This window comes from Sus scrofa, chromosome 15, assembly GCF_000003025.6.
Source record: "Sus scrofa isolate TJ Tabasco breed Duroc chromosome 15, Sscrofa11.1, whole genome shotgun sequence".
NCBI lineage: Eukaryota > Metazoa > Chordata > Mammalia > Artiodactyla > Suidae > Sus > Sus scrofa.
Genome location: NC_010457.5, coordinates 91,572,545 through 91,595,982, shown reverse-complemented (window position 1 = coordinate 91,595,982; position 23,438 = coordinate 91,572,545).

The following is a 23,438-nucleotide window of genomic DNA, read 5'->3' as shown; positions in this document are numbered from 1 at the left end:
TCTTAATTTATATATTCTTCTGTAATTTTCACTGTAGTGCTGAATTCATATTTCAAACAAATCACAAAGAATTTGGTGATGAATTTTGTCTGTAAATTCTATGGAAGAGGCAGACACGTTAATCTTCCCCTCTGGCTTTACTGAAGAATTGACAAATAAAATTGCAATGAACATGTTAATCTTATCCATCATTAGATGCACAGTGCCCAGCATAGTTCTTACTGAATAGCAAGAAACCAAGGAGTATCTGTCAAAGGATAAATGAGTGAACGTATAATGTATGAATAAAAAGGAATTATGATCTTAAATTGAACACATGAAGGTAATAACTCAATAAATGTTCTTGCATAAATGAATGAGAGAATGATGTGCTTTTCAAGTAGTAGAAAAGCCCAAGAATATCTAATAGATTCATTTTATAATTGGCAAAGAAATAGGACTAAACTACTAACTTCATCTAGAATAATGTTTCTAAGCTTTTTGTAGCTGTTTTGCATTCCTTGTAGCAATTTGCGATTAGGGTTTATGGAGGAGACAGAAGTTAATCATGAATAGCAGGAAACATCCTGTGCACTCCGGGACTTCTCTGCATCTCATTGTGAAAAAAAATCACTTTACTTTCGCAACAGGTATTCTTTGCTCTAATGACATGCCTGGTGGTTTTCAGAATTTTCCTTCAAATGATCAACATGTTATAAAAATATAAAAGTAAAATCATGCTTATTATTTCATTTAAGCTAATTAAATATTACAGAATCCTCTTACATTATAACTACTGAAGGGGATTTCACTTGTTTTAAAAGCTTGAATTGCTGATGAGAACTCAGATATGTGCTAAGAAACATATCACAATTCTCTGTATAGCACATATAACATAAGAAAAGAAAAAAATCCACGTTTGTGAGTTCCCGTTGTGGCTCATGAGGACGCAGGTTTGATCCCTGGCCTCGCTCAGCGAGTTAAGGATCTAGCGTTGCTGTGGCTGTGGCGTAGGCCAGTGGCTACAGCTCTGATTTGACTCCTATCCTGGAAACCTCCATATGCTGTAGGTGTAGCTCTAAAAAGACCAAAGGAAAAAAAGAAAAAGAGAAAAAAAAAAAAAGAAAGAAAAAAAATCCATCTTTGGAAGAAGGTAATTCTAAGTTACTCTTCTACCACTGGAAAGTCAAATTAGAGGCTTAGACAAACACTTTACCACAGCAAAGTGTCTGTGGTATGTTCAGAATTAACAAACACATTTATAAAAATTATACATAAAAAATAGAAATTTTTTTTGGCGTTCCTTCATGGTTCAGCAGGTTAAGAATCTGGTGTTGTCACTCCTGTGCTCTGGTTCCAGCTATGGCATGGATATGATCCCTGGCTCAAGAACTTCCGTACCCATGGGTATTGCCCCTCCCAAAAAAAAAAAAAGAAAGAAAGAAAGAAAGAAAAAAGAATTTTCAAAAAAATCACTATTTTTTTTTTGTTTTTCACCTGCTCCTGGGCCAGGAATCAAATCTGTGTGAACTATGCCACAGCTGCAGCAATGCTGGATCCTTAACCCCCTGCACCAGGTGGAGGATTGAACTGGCACCTCCACAGAGACAAGCCAGATAATTAACCCACTGCACCACAGTGGGAACTCAAAAAAAAAAATCACTTTTTTTTTTAAAATGTCATGAGTCATAAAAGGAATCTTGTGGTATAATTTTAAATATTTCTGGCGCTTGATAGATGATTGCTAATACTTTCCTCCTACTAATTATTTAGTATAAATGTAGCCTCACTGTTACTGGAAATTATAAACCAAAACCTCTAATTCTTTTTTCCTTCACATTTATGATAAATGTAAACACTCATAATCAGAAGATCTTTAACAAATAAAGTCTATAAAGTTATGCATATATTTATTTTTTCCTTGGAAAAAATGACAAGAAAATGTGTCATTTATGACAGAACACAGCATTTATATAATACATATGTATGTGTAGGTCCTGAAATTCTTTTCCTTAGACACATGATTTAATCCTACTATTGTTTAGTTAATATGTCATCTAAATGACTATTAGAGTCTTCTCTTATTTAAAAAAATCTCCATGTCCCAAAAAGAAATAGCTAGACATGTGTCTACAAAACACAAATTTTTGCAAGAGAAACTTTAATATCAAAATATAAGAAGTGAACTTACAGTAGTATTATATATTAGTGAATATTACTAAAGCTATATAACTTAGTAACACTGTATTAGTACACATCTTTTCACGCTCTAGAATATAAAAATCTTTGAAAACCTGATTTTTTTTTTTTCTTTTCAGTCACACCTACAGCATATGGAAGTTCCCAGGTTAGGGGTCCAGTTAGAACTGCAGCTGCTGGCCTACAGCACAGCCACTGCCGTGTGGGATCCAAGTGGCATCTGTGACCTACACCACAGCTTGCAGCAATGCTGGATCCTTAACCCACTGAGTGGGGCCAGAGCTGGAACCTGCATCCTCATGGATATAAGTCTGGTTCTTAACCCACTGAACCACAACAAGAACTCTGAAAATCTGATTTTTAACACAAATAAAACATAAATTTATTCACATGGTTATTGCATTTTTTCCACTTAGAGAAACACTTCACCTAACTAGTCTTATTAAATATTTCTAATCATTCATTTATTCCTCAAATATTTATTAATTGCCCCCTATATGCCCAACGGTGCAACTGGAGCTTGAACTACCAAAACAAATCAAAAACATGAACCCTGCCAGGAACCTACAGTTTATTTAGGCAAATACTTAAGTAAATAAGATTAGTTAACATTTATTAAGGGACATACTCTGTGCAAAGTGCTCTATTAAAATGCTTTATATGGGTTACACCTCTTCATGACAATACAATTACTGCATATGGGTAATTTTTACTCCATTTTGCAGATGAAAACACTAAGTATGGTGATGTTAAAGTATGCTCCCTTCAATAGGTGGAGCCTAATTTGTCCCCCCTTGAGTGTGGGCTGGATCTTGTGAATTGCTTTCCATGAATAGAATAAAAAATAATTGACTTTACAACTTTGTTGACTAGGCCATAAAAGGTGTCCTTTTGGAGTTCCCTTGTGGCTCAGTGGGTTAGGGATTTAGTGTTGTCACTTCTGTGGCTCTGGTTACAGCTGTGTCACAGGTTCGATCCCTGGCCTAGGCAATTCTGCATACCACAGCTGTGGTTGGGAAAAAAAAAAGTCATCGTTTTGCTTTCCCAGATGGGAAGCCAAGAGCCTGGGCTAGGAACTTACAAGTTGCCCTGTGGAGAAGCCTACGGTGTGAGAACCTGAGGCCTCCTCCCAAAGCCATGTGAGTGAGCTATCTTCAAAGTGGCTCCTTCCTCCCAGTCAGCCCTTCTGTTGCCAGCAGCCCTGCCAATATCTAACCTTAAGAGAAACCCTGAGCCAGAAACTATCCATCTAATCTGTTGTTGGTTTATTTATTTATTTATTTATTTATTTAGGTCTTTTTGCCATTTCTTCGGCTGCTCCCGCGGCATATGGAGGTTCCCAGGCTAGGGGTCGAATTGGAGCTGTAGCCACCGGCCTACGCCAGAGCCACAGCAACGTGGGATCCGAGCCGAGTCTGCAACCTACACCACAGCTCATGGCAACGCCGGATCGTTAACCCACTGAGCAAGGGCAGGGACCGAACCCTTGACCTCATGGTTCCTAGTCGGATTCGTTAACCATTGCGCCCCGATGGGAACTCCTAATCTGTGGTTTAATTACTAACCCATAGAAACTGTGAAGTAGTAAATGTGTTGCTATGAACCAATACATTTTGGGGATGACTTGCATTTAGCAACAGATAACTAATACAGTGAGTTTAGAGAAGTCATGTAATTTGCTAAGGTCACAGAACTAGGAAGTGTCAGAGATGTTTCATTGTCAATTATAGCTAAAGTAACTATATTATTTATTGTCCAAATGTGACTTTCGAGAGTAATACTTTAGAGAGCAATGGGGATAGTGATAATAACTATATTGATACGACAGCTACATACCAGAACTATCTAGGGCAAACTGAGACATAAGATCACTGTAATTATAGTCTATGCTTTTTACCAAAGCACAGCTCTGTCTCCTATATAAATAAATAGATACTATGCAACCAATCCAATAACAGAAGCATAGCACAGAGAAGGGATAATCCAGCTGCTCTGACAAAGACTACTAGCTACTTACTTGATATTCATTGTCCCTTTTGGTAATACTCCTATATTGAGTGGTGGCAATAATGTGTCTAGATAGAAAAGAACAAAACCAAAAAACCCTGCATTTCCTAGCTCCTTTAGAGATGACCAGAAGATAACAGTAGAAGTTGTCAGCTGCATACCTCTTAGACGAGGGCTACCTTAACTCTCAGGAGCCCTTTCTCCTTTGCAGTTTATTTACAACTGATGCTTGGGATGCAGATGTGATGACTGGAGCTGCAGCAGCCTTTCTTGTAAACATGAGGAGGTATACTTGGTTAAAAAAAATTATAATTTAAGAATTACAGAGCAGAAAATCTGGGTTTCTGGTAACCATAGACCCATAATTCCTGTTTTGGAGAGTAAACCTATCTATTATGTAAGAGAAAATATATTCCTCTTTTTTTAATTAGCTATTACAAGTGTTCTCAGTTATACTTCACTAACCTAATCCTAACTAATTTACCCACCTTAACTCCTCAAACAATAGATTTAAATTTTGAGTACCAAACATTTGTATTCTTACCCTATTTTTATAGAAATTGTTCTAGAAACATTGACGACTTTTCCCACTTTTTAAAGTAGCTAAAACAGAAGCATTGACAGTTTTCTTGATGACATAAGATTATTATTATTTATAGAAAGCACAATCAGTTCACATTGTACTTAATAGAGTTTTATATGAAAGCTGTGAAAGCTCATTAAATTGTTGGTATTAATAAAACAAGTATGAATTAAATTCTTATAAGCAATACTCTCTTAGATGAGCTGTTGCCCTCACCTATTTTTGTTCCTTTTAAGTGAGTCATTTGAGGGTTTTTCTGAATTCTCCATTCTTACTTCCTCTAAAAACTTGAAGACTAATTAAAGATTTCCACCTTTCAGTCATTGTGGAAATGCGCCAGGGGATTTTCATGAAATGTTAAATATTTGTATTTAATAGGAAATGATTACATACAGAAAGGAGTGAAATACAAAGCTCTTAATCACATAATTGCATTAAGTTTAGCTCATAGAAACATAAAATAATAAAATAAAAGGTTTGGTATATGTTCAGTATTTTTGTGAAGTATAAAGGCATTTCTATAGTTTCTTTTTCTTTTGAATTTTGAAAAAATAAAATACTATTATAGAGATAGTTACATTTAGGCATAAATGAGATTCTTTAAGAAAATGAGTTAACTTTCTTATTCTATTTCAGGTTAGTTATACTATTTCAGTTCAGAATATCCTTATCACTAACAAAATTTTTGAACAGGTATTATAATAAAATTCTTCCTATAGAGAATAAATATTTTCATATATGTAAAATATCTAGAATAAATATATGGAAGAAAACTCAACCTAACAATTACATCTGACCCCAAATGCAACTGTGAATAACATTCATTGAAAAGAATCTAAGCTAAGGCTGGATGATCATTCAATAGGGATATAACAGAACTTTCTGCAATGATGGAAATATTCTACATCCATACTATTTCAAATACTTACATTAGCCTCATGTGACTATTGAGCACTGGAAATGCACCTCGTAATGAAAGTTAAATTTCAAATTTTGTTTAAGTTTAATAGCCACATGTGGCTAGTGGTTCCCACATTGGACAATACAGTTATAAAGGGTATTCACAGATGTGAAAGAATTGAATTTGATGGATTCTAAACTCTCTTCCAACTTTATAGCACCATAGCTGCAAAAATGAGTGGTTAAACTTTATTTCTTCTCCATTCTGCACTAGTAGCTTCAAAGAACACTTGGCCATGGTCATAAAATTAATAAAAGGTATTATGGGGACTAGAAGTCCAAACACTTGAAGAGCATTTATCCTCCCATTAAATTAGAGCCATAAACAATCTGGGTTAAATAATACTTGGCACAGATGTCTGAGAATCTCATAACCACTTACAATATTTTCTCTAATAGGAAAATTTCATGAGCACTGGAAAATGGCATGACAGACATTTGGCAGCGGGGGTGGGGGATCACATAAAAGTTAAATCTATATGGATTTAAAAAGTGATTGAAAATAGCTTGAGATATATAGAGATATACTATTTCCCTTGGGTACATTAATTAATTAAGAATTAAGTTATAAGTTCCTCCTGTGGCGCAGTGGGTTAAGAATCCGACAGCAGCCGCTCCAGTCACTGCAGAGGTGTGGGTTTGATTCCCCGGCCTGGCATAGTGGGTTAAAAGGATCCAGCACTGCCAGAGCTTGCAGCATAGGTTGCAGCTGCAGCTCAGATTCAATCCCTGGACTAGGAACTGGACTAGGAACTTCCAATACGCTGCAGGTGTGGTTATTAAAAAAAAAAAAAAAAAAAAAAAAAAAAAAACAGCCATACTGTGAGGATCCAATGTTACACAAAAGAAATGGAAATTTTTTAAAAAAAGAGTTGAGTTAAAGAAGCAAGTAAATAACAATAATTATTTTCACCAAATTATGTGATGGCACTTGTACCTCTCAATGATGCACAAAGATACATTCATCTATGCTTTCACTGAGTTAAAACATTTACTGACATGCAAAATACCATGGCATTGTGGCAGATACTACAGGGTTTCCAAAAATGAAGTGTTTATCAGGACTCATGCAATTAATTGCAAGTGACAATAATCCAATTCCCAAGAGCCAAAACAAAATAAAATGGATTGGTTCATATAACTGGGAAGCTCAGAGTGGGTTCCAGCTTCAAACACTACACAGTTCCCAACGAATGTGGCCTTTTCCCTGAAGCCCACCCTCCTCTTTTCCCCTTCTCCCTTTTCCAGCTCTGCTTCCTTCTTTGTTTCAACCATATCCTCTCCTACTGCTTCAAGCTCCCCAATTGGCAAGGGAAGATCTTTATCTGCAATCTCAGGCTATGTGTGTCATTGTTTAGCAATCCCACCCTAGCTAAAAAAGCTGCCACCTTCTCAAATCAGTGTATCAACTCCAAGCAATGATTCTTATTGGCTTTGTTTATAATTGCTCACCCCTGAACCAATCACTGTGTTCAAAGGAGTGAGATATTAGTATTGGCCATACCTGGGTCAGGTAATCACTCCTGTAGCAAGGATGTAGTATTAGACAGGATGTTCTTAATGATTCAGGATGGAGAGAAAGTGGTTCTGCAAAGAAAGGGAAGCAACAAGGCATATGAATATAACAAATGCCCACTGTGGATTGATAAGTAACAGGTCTTATCCTCAAAAAGTTTGTCTCATATAAATTTTAGTATTTATATAGAGGAGAAATATCCCACATGTGCTCTCAATTTTTAATTCCAATATCAATCAATTATCTCAATAATAAATTTTAAATACTCCTCCAGTCCTTCTCACTGTTATATAAATCTGTTTTTTTTTTAAGTTCTAAACCACATGTGAAAATTATTTAATCAATGAACTAACATCTTTGCGATGACCTAATGGCAATGTTGGCTTAAAGCTTTTTCTGTGCACAATAAATAATAAACCTGTCTTTAGATATTGCAAAAAGTATGTCAATGTAACAAGCCATTTCCTCTGGTAATCTTAGTTTTATGACTATGATGGTTTGCAAATTGTTTTTTGGTCTCACCACACTTTGGTTGCTACTATATTTAGAGACAATTTATTTTAGCCCTGACAGAAAAAGTTATTATTTTTATTGGAATTTTATTGGCTAGAAAGCATAATTTGTGCTATTTTTCTACTCATGCTGTCTTGGCATATAGAAAGAAATAAAAAACCTGAGGTTTGTGTCACATATTTTTACTAAATGTGTTTCATGTGATAGAGTGAAATGCAAGGTTTTGCTCTGTTAAGTCACTGAGATTTGTGAGTGAATTTAATACTGAAATATATACAAGTTGTAAGTTATTATAATGTATAAACAAAAAATCCTCACTGTAATTACATGAATAATGTATATATTCCGTTATATATATATATAATTTATGTTCAAGGCAAACACACACATATATTTGTGTGATTTCCTAAGACCGATAGTTAATTTCACCATTTTCCCAAGAGAAATGGGAAAAAATATATGATTTGGTGACTGTCAGAGAGACTTCACCATAAAAGCCAGGAAGGACTTTCTATGCCAATTATCTGTATGCATCTAAGAGATTGCTTACTCTATTTCAGCAACTTAAGTTTCACAAATAGCTCCTGAAAAGGAAGACTTCTGAGTAAAAGTTACAATATCAGACATGGGAGTTTTCACGACAAATTATTTCACTTTCATTGTGGCAAAAAAAAAAAAAAAATGCAGGTCGAACTCACCAAAGGACTAGGAAGATGGCAGCTGTTGAAGGTCTTATGGGTTCTCATCACCTCCTGAGAGCAAAAGAACCACAAGAAGACTGAGGTTGACTTTATCTGTCACCAAGAAGCATCGATCTCTGAAACTAAAAAAAATCACTGCTCTGATCATCTTTCTCTTCAAATAAATAACATGGCCTTCATGCTTTAACTCCTTGGTTTTCAAATGTTTCCCAGCAGTGGGACCTTTTCTTCCAATGCCACGTGTATAAGACAGATAAAAGCAGGACCCAGCTGCTCCAAGTGTCACCATCCAGCAAAACCCAAAGAAAGCTCTGGCTTTAGAGACTCAAACCAGCTAAATTTCCCTGCAACTACCACTGGGTTTGAGGAGAGTGTTCAAATAAGTAAAAGACTCACCTGTTTCTCCAGCAGATTCACCTTCATCCTTCTAGAGCAGCTTCAGAATATTCACCTGCCATTGGTCTACCTCTTCACTCAAATCTCCCTGAGCATCTGCCTTCCCTATTCTTCTGTTTCCACCTTTTACAATGCTCACAGAAATTTGCACACTCTTTTCCTCCTTCTGCCTCAGCTTTGCCGCTTTTTTATTTTTTATTTTTATTTAAAAAAATTTTTTTCCCTCAGGTGCAAGGTGGGTCTGCCTGTTGGGAGAAGGTTGCAGCTTCTTGGAGAAAGGCAGGGCAGCCCTGCTCCTCTCCATCTCCTGGTGGCTCTTCTATTGGCAGTGACACAGAAAGAAGACAGTAAAAGCAACACTATGACTATGGCCACAGTGCACCCCAGGAACCTGGCCACAATTCCTGGAACCAAGAGATCAAGGCAGAGAATGAGAGAGTAGGAGAGAGTGGGGGAGAGAGAGCAAGAAAGTCGCTTTTTAAAATACCTAACCTCGGAGTTCCTGTCATGGCTCAGTGGTTATCGAATCCCACTAGGAACCAAGAGGTTTTGGGTTCTATCCCTGGCCTTGCGCAGTGGGTTAAGGATTTGGTGTTGCTGTGAGCTGTGATGCAGGTCACAGACGGGGCTTGGATCCTGCGTTGGTGTGGCTGCGGTGCAGGCCAGTGGCTGCAGCTCCAAATAGACCCCTAGCCTGGGAACATCCATATGCCTTGGGAACAGCCCTAGAAAAAGGCAAAAAGACAAATAAATAAAAAATAAAATAAAATACCTAACCTCTTGGAGTTCCCATGGCGGCTCAGCGGTTAATGAACCCAACTAGCATCCATGAGGATGGGGGTTCTATCCCTGGCCTTGCTCAATAGGTTAAGGATCCAGCATTGCTGTGAGCCACAGTATAGGTTGCAGACGCGGCTCTGATCTGGCATTGCTGTGGCTGTGGTGTAGGCTGGTGGCTACAGCTCTGATTGGACCCCTAGCCTGAGAACCTCCAAATACTGTGAGTGCAGCCCTAGAATGACAAAAAAAAAAAAAAAAAAACCTAACCTCTTATTTTACAATTTTAGCCCATGGAGTTCCTTGGTGGAGCAGTGGGTTAAGGATACAGCCTTGTCATTGCTATGGGGAGGGCTCCATCCCTGGCCCAGGAACTTCCACATGCTGCAAGTGCAACCAAAAAAAAAAAAAAAAAAAAAAATCAATAATAATCCCATATCAATTTCATTCAAAATCTCCCAAAAATTTTTGTTCCCCAGGAGGTCTGTGCTATTACTGTTCCCCATTCAACACCTTCCTCAGTCAATTCATATTAGGCCAATTGGGAAGCATAAAAATTACCTTTTTGATTTTTATTTTATGTTATATATATTATGTATATATAGGCTTAACATATATATGTGTATATGCTCTATGCTTTTACACAAGCATTAAAAAAAAAGTCTGTTTGTATCTGGACACTCATGTGGTGCTGCAAATGTGCACTGCACAAATACAGGAGCACCATATTCAAGGGTGATGCACAATTATGCAGCCAGCTGCCTCAGGCCTGCTGTGCTAGAGGGAATCTTACTAGGATGTGTTGGATGTTTTCCTAAAGGATGGTCTGGGAACCACCTCCATCTAGGTTCTTTGTGTGAAAGTGTGATCAGGATCCCAAGCCAGGTCTATTAAAACAGAATTTTCATTGCAGCACTATTCCCAAAAGCCAAGACATGGAAACAATCTAAATGTCCATAGCCAAGATGAATGGATTAAGATGTGGTATATATACACAATGGAATACTACTTAGCCATAAAAAGGAACAAAATAATGTCATTTGCAGCAACACAGATGGAACTAGAGACTCTCATACTAAGTGAAGTAAGTCAGAAAGAGAAAAACAAATACCATATGATATCACTTATATCTGGAATCTAACATATAGATTATAGACTTATAGAATAGACTTATAGAACAGACTTGTGGTTGCCAAGGGGGGGAGGGGGGAGAGTGGGATGGACAGGTAATCTAAGGTTAATAGATGCAAAGTATTGCAATTGGAGTGAATAAGCAATGAGATCCTGCTGTATAGCACTGGAAACTATATCCAGTCACTTGTGATGGAACATGATAGAGGATAATGTCAGAAAAGGAATATATACATTTGTACATATATGACTGCGGGTCACTTTGCTCTACAGCAGAAATTGACAGAACACTGTAAACCAACTATAAGGGAAAAAATTAAAATCATAAAATTAAAAAAAAAAAAGAATTTCTGCAGAGGGAACCTGGGATGTTCCTTTTCTTTTTTTTTTTTTGTCTTTTTAGGGCCACACCTGCAACACCGGGAGGTTCTCAGGCTAGGGGTCAAATTGGAGCTGCAGCTGCCAGCCACAGCCATAGCAACGCCAGATCTGAGTGGTATCTGAAACCTATGATGCAGCTCATGGCAATGCCAGATCCTTAACCCACTGAGGAGGGCCAGGGATCGAATCAGCATCCTCATGGATATAAGCTGGGTTTGTTACTGCTGAGCCACAACGGGAACTCCCTTGGATGTGCCTTTTTTAAACAATTTCCTATGGGAATTTTAATTACCTTTTGCTAAGTAACCATCCTCCTTACCCCCAAACATAGTGACTTAAAGCAATGGCTTATTATTTCTTATGATTCTGTGTGGGTTGACCAGCAGTTTCTCCTGAGCTCATTCATGCAGTGTCATTCTAGACTGGAAGGTTCAAAATGACCTCAGCTCATATATTTGTGAGTTAGTGTGCCTCAGTTTTTTGGTTTTTTTTTTTTTGCGGGGGGGGGGGGCTCCTCATCCTTCACTTGGCTCCTGAAACCTGGAGTGGATTCGTTACATGGCATTCTCAAAGCAGTGTTCCAAGAGGGCAAAGGTGGAAGCTGCAAGCTCTCCCGAGGTCTAGGTTTTACTGGTACCTCATTTCTGCCACATTCTATTGGTCAAAGCAAGTTACAAGACCAGACCAGATTCACAGTATGGGAAATAGATTCCATTTCTTGATAGAGTAAGTTGCAAAATATTTACAGCTCTATCCTCCAACACACTGTAGTTTATTGCTGAGCATATATTAGGAACTTAATACTTTTAGCCTTCATCGTCATAGCTCAGGAGACTGAAACTTCTGAATATGGTATTTACGAGCTTTGCTTTTAAATGGTAATTTCTGCCTGCATTTGCTAGAAAAAAAACTGGTTTGCTTTCAGGTTCTGAAACTAGGATTACCGCAAAAAGAGTTGGTATCTATACTACCATTTTCAACCTACTCAAAATCAACTATATAGTTATTTTTTAAAAACTCAGTAATATAACAAGATGAATATTTTTTACAACTATTTTATTCAGAATTTTCTGATCAAAAAATTTCCAAATTAAAAAAAAAAAAGGTCAGGAAGTTCCCGTCGTGGCTCAGTGGTAACGAACTCAATTAGTATCCATGAATTAAAAAAAAAAGGTCAGAATGGGTTGATTCAAATTTAGTTTCCTCTTCTACCAAGCTAATCCTTTAGTGTTGATAACAAGCAGTCTTAATTTAAAAAGGTAAAATCAGAGTTCCTGCTGTGGCTCAGTGGAAATGAACTTGACTAGTATCCATGAGGACACAGATTGGATCCTCAATTCCCTCAGTGGGCTAAAGAATACAGCGTTGCCATGTGCTGTGGTGTAGGTCACAGACTCAGCTCAGATCTGGCGTTGCTATGGTTGTGGTGTATGCTGGCAGCTGTAGCTCTGATTTGACCCCAGCCTGGGAACCTCTATATGCTTCACCCTAAAAAAACAGTTAAACTGTAGGACAAAATAAAGAAGGATCAAAGACAACCTGAAAAATTAGATACACAGGATACAATTAAACACTCAGGAGGAAGGGACGGAGATAACACATTTGCCTATGGTTGCAATGTCTGTTGTGAGTCAGTGACAGAGAGATGGTCATCCAATCCATACCATCTCTGCTCTAGAATGTGCTACTTTGTCTGCAAATTCCATGCAGTATTAAGAAATTGGATCTAAAATGTATTCCTGGAACCTGGCCTCTGAGGGGCTTAAATAGCAGTAATTCTTAAGAAAAATACTAGCCTCTGAGTGGCATGGTGGAACAAACCACGAAAATGTCTTTTAACAACTAATGGAAAATATGCTATTATAAGCCCTTGAATTTGCCTGCTGCCTCAAGTTAAAGTGTTTTATATATTGGCCTGTATTTAAATTTGCTTTGGAAATTTTTTTCTTTTGGTTTAGACTGAAGGAAAAGTTTGCCAAGGTTTATGTCTTCCTGAATCAGCAAGTAAATTTCCCATTACTCTCCCGGTTGAGTGAGTCATCAGCCTGCTTTAGGGAAGTCACAGTCCAGGCTGTCTGGGCGGGATGAGAAACAACATTATAGTCAATCAGTCTAGACAGCCACTTGGCCATTTATGGTATCATTTCCCCTTTATTGCTGAGAGCCTAGAGAGCAAAGAGGCACTCCTGGGAATATAGTAGGGTTACCAGATTTAGCAAATAAAAATACAGGATGCCCAGTTAAATTTGGATTTCAGATAAACAATGAATGCTTTTTTTAGTATATGTATACTCCATGCAATATTTGTAACCTACTTTCACTTGAAAAAAAGCCACATTTAACTACATATCCTATACATATTTTATCTGGCAACCCTACATACATGGATCTCATTTTATATCATCCGCATTTTATTATCTACAGAATGTCAGAGAAATCAAAGTCTGTTTCCCGAGTTTTTGAGGCATTTAGCTATTTTTCTTTCATCTTTTATTAACCATTTAATTTCTATCTAACATCAGAAAAAGAAAAAAATTATCAAAGACAAGAATGACTTCGAGCCGTGATTCTCAGACTTTAATGTACATATAAGCCATGTGGGGATCGTGGCAAAGTTCAGATTCTAATTCAGCAGCCTGAGGTGGGTTCTGACATTCTGCATTTCTAACAATCTCCCAGATGATAGCAATGCTGCTGGTCCTTGGACCACGCTTTTTGGTGGCCAGGTTTTCAATATTTCTTAAACTTTGCTGTGTATTAGAATCACCTGAGGAGTTTTGAAAACTCTTGATGCCCAAACTGCATCCCACCCAAGCTAAATCTGAATTGTGGGGGGTAGAAGCCAGGTTTCGGTATTTTTTTAAAGCTCCTCAGTTGCTTCCAGTGTGCGGCCAGTGTTGAGAACCACTGATCTTTCTAAGTCCACTTTGGCACTGGTTAATATTTATTATTGCCTACCTGGGAGGCTAAGCTTTAAAAAAAAAAAAAAAAAAAAAAAAGTGGACATAGTGCTTTATTACACATTAACTGTGTAATAAAGCCAGCCTATGCCAGAGTCATAGCAATGCAGGATCTGAACTGCATCTGTGACCTGCACCACTGGCATCCTTAACCATATCCTGCACTACAGCAACGCTGGATCCTTAACCCACTGAGCGATGCCAGAGATGGAACCCAAAACCTCATGGTTCTAATCGGATTCATTTCCACTGCGCCAAGACAGGAACTCCATTAACTGTAATCTTGAGAGACATGTGAATCTTGACATGTGAAAGATTATTACCACAGTCTTTTCAATGTGTCCACTTTCAATTATGCTTTCTAGGTAATTGAGGAAAGCAAGATTTTATTATTTTAACTGTTGGATCACTAAATGTTTTCCAAATTTGGAAATTTTATATCTGTAACACATATTTTTCCATGAGTCCAAAATAATTTATTCTCTCTTAATGTTTCTAATGGAAACCAAACAGCCACTACTTCAGAGTCAGTCTGACTTGGAAAAACTGGAATTTATAGTCTGTTACTCTTTGAGAGGCTTGGCTAGAGTCAAGGAATGTGGCTTAAGGAAGAAAATCAAATCTTTAAGTTCTTGTTGTTTTTCAGACAAAAACATGTCAACTGCAATAAAAGCATGCCTTCAAAGCTACTGATAAGAATCCAGCATGTATATAACACATATTTACACAAAACAGAGAGGTGCTAACATAAAGTTAACTGTGGGAAACAGCTATAAAAGCCTTGCTTCTTAACCAAACACCTTCCTCTTTTTTTTTCTAATTGTGTCACTTTAGTGTCATCCATTTTCATGCCATCTTCCTTAAATCACCATCTTTTTTGCAGTATTGTTTAGCTGGAAGAATAATTTTGGGGTTTCTTGTATCTTATACTGGAGTGTTTCCCACAGGATTTTTTTTCCTTTTAAAATTTATCCTGTTTTGTTTTGTGTTTTGGGTCACTTGATTCATCACACATCTTTTTCTATTGTTCATGCCTAACCTACACCCTCCATCACTTTTCAATTCCCTACCTTGTTTCCAAACATTCTAGCATCTGTGACCAAACCTCTCTTGACTTGCATTCCTCACCCAACTCCAGCAGTAGTCACCACATCCGGGAAAACAACCTTAAGAAGCCCACACATGCCCCTGACCCTGGGTGGCTCCATTAGCATATTGAAAGGCTGCCAAGATGAAAAGTTGGCTCAGAAGAGGTAAAACAAGACCATTAGGGAGTGGGTGGCAAATTGCTGTGCAAATATTTAACCGTGGGTTCTTGCTGAGCCCTTTCAGAGAATTTTTCCCCAGGGTAAGCACAAGGTAGAAAGTGGCTCTTGAGCAGTAGCAGGTCTCCCACGAAGAGGAGGAAGTTAAGCTGATCTGTCCCGCACACAAAGTAGCTAACTAAAAATAGTTTTGTTCTAAATTATGGTAGTTTACTTTTCCTATTATGAAAGGCCTCTATACACTTTCTTACAGAGCCCACAGTACAGCAGTGCAGTGTACAACATGATAACAAAATAAGCCAATATTTATTAAGTACTCATCACGTTTTAATGTGCATTAGACCTTTAAATCATTGTCTCCACCTGAACAAGTACTATCACTACTCCAATCTTAAAAATTAAGACACTGAAGCTTAGATAACAATGACTGGGTCACGGTCACACAGACAATTGGTAGTAAAGCCAGGATATGATTCAAGTTAGATGCGAAATCCTACGTATAGCTTAGCTACCATGTATTTGAATATACTCAGGGCCTCCATTATGTGATACTGCCTCTTATAGTTAACAGGATCCTAAAGCACTGTGATTTTAAGTATTAATGATAGGAAATGTGTTCACCGTAGTAGTTTTCTCCAACATGAACCAGTGGTTAAAGAAGTTATTTGAAGTGTTAGCTAAGTGAATCACAGTACAAATTTTATTTCCATTGCAATTTTCTTTCAGTCTTTCTGATTATAACAAAGGTTAAGCCTCATATTGGTGCTAATCTGTATTAATCCTCCCTTCTAACAAAGAAGGGCAGGCCTTGGACTAGGGATATTTAGTAGACAACAGTATCTACTGAGAATTTAGTAATATTGCTTTATATTCATTTCTAATGTTGCCTTCTACTTATGGCAAATGATTCTGTTTTCTTTTGCTTTCCATTTATGGTAGCGATATATATTGTCTTAAAATAAAATTTAAATACTTTTAAAAATCTACATAGTAGAGTTGATATGCAGATAAGTCAACAATCATGCCCTTATTTCTGTGATGGCTAAAGTTTAGAATACTTTAAACAACAACAAGAAAACAAAACAAAACAAAATAATCTAAAAGACTCTGCAGTCTTATTTCCATTAGCTGTATTAAAATATCTGAATTAAGGAAGAAATAAAAAGTCTAGCCCTAAGGAAAACAATGTTAACTGCTTTTGAATTCCCCAAGGCTCTAGATTCTAGAATTCTAGACAATGGAAAAATTAATTATTCCACATTCCCTCGTATGAGGCTGCATGATATTGTGAAAGAGCTTTTGATTCACTTTCAAAGGCTTCAGGTTGGATCCAAGCTCTGCCACGAACTAAGCTTATGCAGGTTCTAACACCTTCCTTGAATTCAGTTTCTCCATCAAGAAATAAAAGATCAGGAATTTCCATTGTGGCTCAGTGCTAACAAACCAGACTAGTAACTATGAGGATGCAGGTTATACCCCCTGGCCTCGTTCAGTGGATTAAGGTTCCGGCATTGCAGTGAGCGGTAGTGTAGGCTGGCAGCTGGAGCCCAGATTTGACCCCCAGCCTGGGAACTTCCATATGCCGAACATATGGCCCTAAAACACCCCCCCACCCCCCAAAAAAAAGGAAAGAAAGAAAAAGAAATAAAGGGTCAAACTAAACTATTTCTTCCAGGTTTTTAGCCTAAGCTTCCTATACTCAATATATCTTCAATGCACATCTATTTGCCTTTCTTCCAAAGTGTTTATCTAGCGGAAGCTCTGTGTAGGTCTGTTCAGCTCATATTTTTGAGAGAATATAAGCCATGTCAATGCTTTATTTTGTAAAGCTTCTGAACTTAAAGGCTTGTTTGGAGGTAGGGAGAGGGTTCTATTACAGGTCAGCTTCTTGTTGTATCTTGGTATTATTCTGGGAGAAAATGAAGCTTCCACTTCCTTTACACCATTCAGAGAAACTAGCCTGAATTCCAAGAATGTCCATGGCGTTTACCAGACATTGTCCTTTTCCCCTGTATGTGTCTATTTTTGCATTGTGCACAAAGTACAATTAATTACCACTGGTCCCTGGAACAGAATGTAACTATGGCCTGAAAGGGTGACCAAACTGCCTTCCCTTATTGGATGACTAACTGCAGACACTCTTCCAGAGCTGCTTATCTGTATGATCAGCTTAGCACTATTGCTGAGCACACACCGGAGTAAATAGATGGCCCTGTTTAAGTTAATGCCCTTAAATCTCCCAGATTCTAGCTGCCTGACAAAAACTAAAGTCAAATCACAAACTGAAACACAAAAAACAGAAAACAGAAGACCAGTCCTTGTTAGTTGTATAAGATCACTTAAATCCTTAGTTGCATAATTCAGATTTTAATAAACACCTTTTCAAAGCTTCTAGCATATTTGGAGGAGAGGAGGCACAATCAGCCCTGTAATCAGGCGTTAGTTAGAAAGACAGATATAGCACTGATTCATTTCATTAAAGTTTACCACCTGGCATCAACCACGTTATTCTCACATTCTATTCTTTGTGTTTGCTAACATTTTAAGCACTTTATGTGTGAGATGACTTTTATGAGACAAAATGAAAAGTGGGGAAGGAACAGCATGAGTATAGCTGCATGGGATCCTGGGAATGCAGAGATAAATACCTGCAAAATAATGCTAATTTATGAGAAGGGAAAAATAACGAATCTTTCATTAACAGTAAGGTCTTTGCACTGGAGACCACATTATTGGAAAATAATGAAGTATCTGTTAAATGTCCAATACAACAAACCTCTAAGAAGAGTTTCATATTAAAAAACCTAGCTCAGGGGAGTTGCCATTGTGGCGCAGCAGAAATGAATCCCACTAGGAACCACGGGGTTGAGAGTTTGATCCCTGGCCTCCCTCAATGGGTTAAGGATCCGGTGCTGCCATGAGCTGTGATGTAGGTCGCAGACATAGCTCGGATCTGACATTGCTGCGGCTGTGGCATAGGCCAGCAGCTGTAGCTCCAATTGGACCCCTAGCCTGGGAAGCTCCATATGCCGAGGGTGCCTCCCTAAAAAGAAAAAAAAAAAATAAATAAATCTATATCCTGGGAATTCCCTGGTGGTCTAGTGGTTAGGATTTGGCACTTTGACCACAGCAGCCTGGGTTCAATCTTTGGCCTGGGAACTTAGGTCCCACAGTAAGCTGCTATAAACTGCGGCCAAAAAACCAAAACCAAAACAAAACAAAAAACCCGGTTCCATGAACTGAATATGGCCCCGAGAAACAGTGTTTCCATAATCTGATTATTGACGGTCCTCCAGAGCAATAAACCTAGGTGGACTCTCAGCTGCCATTATTGTCAGTTTGGGATAATCCTCTATAAACTGCCTGTTTGTCAGTAGAATAATTAGGGAGGAAATGAAGAGAGCTGTAGCAGAATCTGAATAATGGAAGACTTCATTGGCTGAATGCTGTTGCTAATCTTGTCAGGATTCACCTGGGATTGATCTCTGACATGACTGTTGACATCCCGTGAGAGCAACATTTGATCATGGTGACCGCAATCCACCAATCCACCACGTTAACGGTGGTGACTCCCTCCCTACCAGATGCAATGGCAGCTTTGACTGTCATGGTTGGCTCCTAGCAAACTCGATACCCAGAGTTAGGATATACCAATATACCTCTCCCCTGTAAAGTTAGCAATCTGAGAGTAAGGAAAGCTAATCCTAAGGGAAGGACAGGAATTAGGAAAAAGCTATGGAGATCGGTGAAAAATTAGGACACATTTTCAGTTTCCACAAGAAAGGGTCAAATAGCAGAAGGTAAAGAAAAGAAATTTTTTTGGCTGTACTTGTGGCATATGGAAGTTCCCAAGCCAGGGATCCAATCCGAGCTGCAGCTGCAAATACAGTTGCCGAAATGCTGGACCCCTCACCCACTGTGCCACAGTGGGAACTCCCAGAAGCTAAATTTGGATATTGCAAATTCGGCCTAGTGAAGGCCAGTTATGCAAAAAATAAGAAGAAGCTTTCAAAGTACGGAGCACAAATGATGGTCAAATAAGACACATAACCAAAACAGTCTAGAAATTTCATCAGGAAACAAGGCAAAGCAGAATGTGAAAAGAGGCCAGCCCCTGGAAAGTAGTTTTGATCAACCAGGACAAGTGGAATACGGATCTCCAGCCAAAAGGAAAACAGTGAAACTCTCCCCAAAAGATCATACCTGGAATTAAAGGGCTACGAGTCTGGAAAATTCAAGTACCTGAAACAATCAAGCAAATTCACCCAAGTAAGAAAAACATACCATAGGAGTCCTCAGGGACCTGAACAGCCCATGTTGGACACAGAGGTTGGGACTTGCACCCAGGCTATAGGAAATACAGCAGAGATACAGCTTCTAAAGGAAAATTAAAATCCAGGAAGATAGTGCAACTGAGGTGTCATCAGAAGAAATCTGGCAAATAGATGAAATTTAGTCATCAAGCAAAAGTCTGGAATCAGGAATGCCAGAGCAGAGGGTCTGAAGTCTCACAAAGGTGGCGGATCACAGAAAGAGGCCCTGAGTGGCTGTTGGAGTAGAATGGAGTTGCTTTTATTAGGTTACCCAAGTTCTTGTCCCTTAGCGGATGGAGGGGGTGTCCCTAAATGCACTGAGTTTATTCAGACACAATTTAACTTTCTTCATGAAATAGCCTATAGACTGAACAAGACCATGAAAACTGTGAGTCTTGGTAGGAAATGATATGTGTAATAATCCTACCTGAGTGCAAAATACTTTTCTGAGTATGGATTAGAATGGCAAGTAAATGAAAGAAAAAGTTGTGAACACTGATAATTAGGCACTGTGTGGTTAAATCATACCGCACCTGTGCAATGAACTATAACACTGGCATTAGCAATGATAATTACAAAGAATGTTCAGTAACTTAAAAATGCTTTGGGGCGACATGCTTTCCCTCCCCCACCATACCTCACTCTATTCTTTTCCAACCTGGGCCCAGAAAACAGCTCAGACAAAGAAGGGTGATGAGAAGACAGGGGACTCTGCCATCAAGGAAGCAGAGACCAGAGAAAACACCATCAACATTCACAAGCACACCCACAAAGTGAGCTTCAAGAACCATGGCCCTCGGGCACTCAAAGAGACCTGGAAATTTGCCATGAAGGAGATGGGACCCCAGATGTGCACTTTGACATCAGACTCAACAAAACTATCTGGGTCAAAGGAATAGGAATGTCCCATGCTGTTTCCACGTGGGGTTGTCCAGAAAGCGTAATGAGAATGAAGATTCACACAACAAACAAGTTCTATGTGTTGGTTACCTAAGTACCTATCACCACTGTCAAAAATCTACAGCAAACATGGATGAGGACTAACAGCTGCCTGTAAAATAAAGTTACAAAACTGCAGATTAAAGAAAAGCTTTTGCTGTCAAGTGGATATAGGAGTCTTTACAGAATCACAGATTTTATCAACTTTATTAATTGTATTCAGCTGCTACTACTAAAGAACTGAAATATTAGTGCTCAAGCAGGAGAATAGTTTGTCACAGAAAGTCAGTCAGTCCAGAGCTGGAAAGGCAGTTCCACAGGCATCATGCACCCCATCTCTTTCTATTTATCATCTTCAAAGTTGGCTAAGATAGTTGCCAATGCTTTGGCTCTCATGTCCCTGTTCCAGGCAGGAAGCAGAAGCAAAGAGCAAAAAAGGTGGATGCTAATGACTTGTCCCCTTTTGCAGGAGCTTTCTTAGAGGTGTCACTGTTTTCATTGGAATTGAGGCAGAAAGTAACAGATGCACAAAACAGTGGGTTAAACATGATGAAAGTTTTTTCCTTAGGGAGCAGACAGCCTAAGGTCAATATTGCATCCTCAAGAATTCAGTCTCCTTTGTTCTAGTTGCATATCTCTTAACAACTTCCATTCCAATATCACCTCATGGATGAAAATAGCTGCTTCCGCTCCTGGCACCCTGTGGTATTATGATTCATAATAAGAATGTACATTTGGTCTTAATCCTGGTTTCTGGCACAGAGCTTCTAAACCTTTGGAATTCCTAAATTATCAGAGAGATAAAGGTATCTTTTGTTATTCATAATAAGTACCTTTAACCACACCAGAGTTTACCTTAATGAGGTGACTTTGGAAAGCCCCTAATGATGTGGGTTGGTTTCCGGGTGCTGGGAGAATGGCCTTCCCAGAGAAGGCATGGAAGCTCTGCACCTTTTCCCACATACCTGCCCTGGGCATCTCTTCCATCTGGCTGTTTCGGAATTGTATTCTTTTATGATAAATTGGTCATCTAGCAATACATTGTTTTCCTGAGTTACTATAAACTTAAACTTTGTGTTAAGTTACTCTAGCAAATTAATTGAACCACAGGAAGGGGTTGTGGGAACCTCTGATTTATACCCATCTGTCAGAACACAGGTGACAACTTGGGCTCGTGACTGGCATCAGTGAGGGTATGGGAGCGTCAGTCTTGTGGGACTAAACCCTTAACCTGTGGGATGTGACGCTATCTCCATGTAGTGTCAGAATTGAGTTAAACTTCAGGACATGTAGCAGGTGTCACAGAACTGCTTGGCATGTGGAAACCCACACATCTGGTGTTAGATGTGGAGTGTTCTGAGTATTCAGAGTAGAGAGATACAGAAAGAATAAGAAGTGTTTTTCCTTTACACACCTTATACTATAATCTAGCCAGCAGAAAAAAGAAAGAGATATGGAAGAAAGAGGCAAAAGCCCACACTTGCTGTCTCTTCAGAAAGTTTTCTGGAAGCTTCCTTCTGCTTATATCTCAAGGATATAAGCTTCAAAGGAGGCTGAGAAATATAGTATTTTCAGCTAGCACACTAATAAATCAAATAAAATCAAAATTCTAATACTAAGAAAGAAGGGACCAGCGGGTGTTGGTGAGGCATTGGCAGTTTCTGCCATAACTATACAGTGATTTTAAAACACAACTACATGATTTTAAAACAGAACAAGCCCTGGAGAATAAGACAAAGACATAGAGACGTATATTTTGATTGGGACCAAGGTTGGAGACTCAGAGCTCAGGAAAGGTTGTGGAAAGGCAGACATAATGAGGGTTGTGGGGAGAGAGTGTGGGCATTCAGTGTAGAGGACACAAAAGTGTTGAGAAGTTAAGAAAATAAGGAAGGGGAGTGTCTCAACTGAAACAAATGTGGGAACTAAGGACCTGAGCAAATGTCCTCCAAATATCTTTTTTTTTGTCTCAACTGAAACAAATGTGGGAACTAAGGACCTGAGCAAATGTCCTCCAAATATCTTTTTTTTTCCTTTTTCTTTTGCTTAGCCTCCTTCAGTGGCTACTTTTCCCATCCTAGGCTCTCACAGATGTGATCATCTGTCTCTCTTTTGAAATATGTATCTCAGTTGAAGCTAACACCTATTTGTGCAATATATATAGATTGATGGTATAAGCTCCCTCAAGGCAGGCACACCAAACCTTTTTGCCAGTGGTTGTATCCCATGCCCAGTGTGGTGCCTGGTCTGTAGTAAACAAGCAATAAACATCTGCGGAGTTAATGTAACAAATATGTAGAGGACACACTGATAGGAAAAGAATGCTGATAGAGCACATAACAAGATAAGGTTTCCTGAGAAGTGCCTTTCAACGTCAAAAGATATGTGAATTTGTGAGGCAACACATCTTTCCAGAATAGTCTTTGCTATGAACAATTGCAAATTGGAAGATGTCAGTTTTCTTGTAACTATACATTATATTCTGTTCTTTTCCACCCAAGATAGCTCTTACATACGTATTCTTTTACTTTATCTCTACTTAATTGAATCATCCTGTCTCTACCTGATCCTGGGTTCCTTTTCCGTTACCCCCTCTCAGTCCTGTGACGTACATAAATTATCAGTATCTGAATGGAGTCCAAAAAAACATTGCCAGGATTTACAGGAGGATGTAATAGTCCTTCCCATTGTATGCTTACTGGTTGTGTGAACTTGGGAAATTTATTTAACTGAACTATGCCTCTGTTTCCTGATCTTTATTATTATTTTTAAAATATTTTTACTTTATTGAGTATTGTTTTATTTTTTATTTTAGTCT